Source organism: Alligator sinensis, unplaced genomic scaffold (assembly GCF_000455745.1).
Source record: "Alligator sinensis unplaced genomic scaffold, ASM45574v1 scaffold1352_1, whole genome shotgun sequence".
NCBI classification, from domain to species: domain Eukaryota; kingdom Metazoa; phylum Chordata; order Crocodylia; family Alligatoridae; genus Alligator; species Alligator sinensis.
In genome coordinates, this window is record NW_005843148.1 from 36,767 (window position 1) to 36,990 (window position 224).

A 224-nucleotide genomic window follows, 5' to 3' on the forward strand; every position below is an offset into this window, starting at 1 on the left:
CGGGCGCTTGGCCCCCCCGGGGCCGCGCGCCTGCCGCCCCCTCCTTCCCCTGACGTGTGTAACGTGGCCAACTGCTGGCACCGCGGCCGCAATCCTGGGGCCCAGGAGCCCGCTGCTTCTCCCGCTTAGGGGCCACGGCACGGACCAAAGGCGGGCCCGAGAGCTGCCCCGCACGCTCTCCTGCCATGCGGCCGATGCCTCCGCGCGCCCCGGAGGCCGCCCCA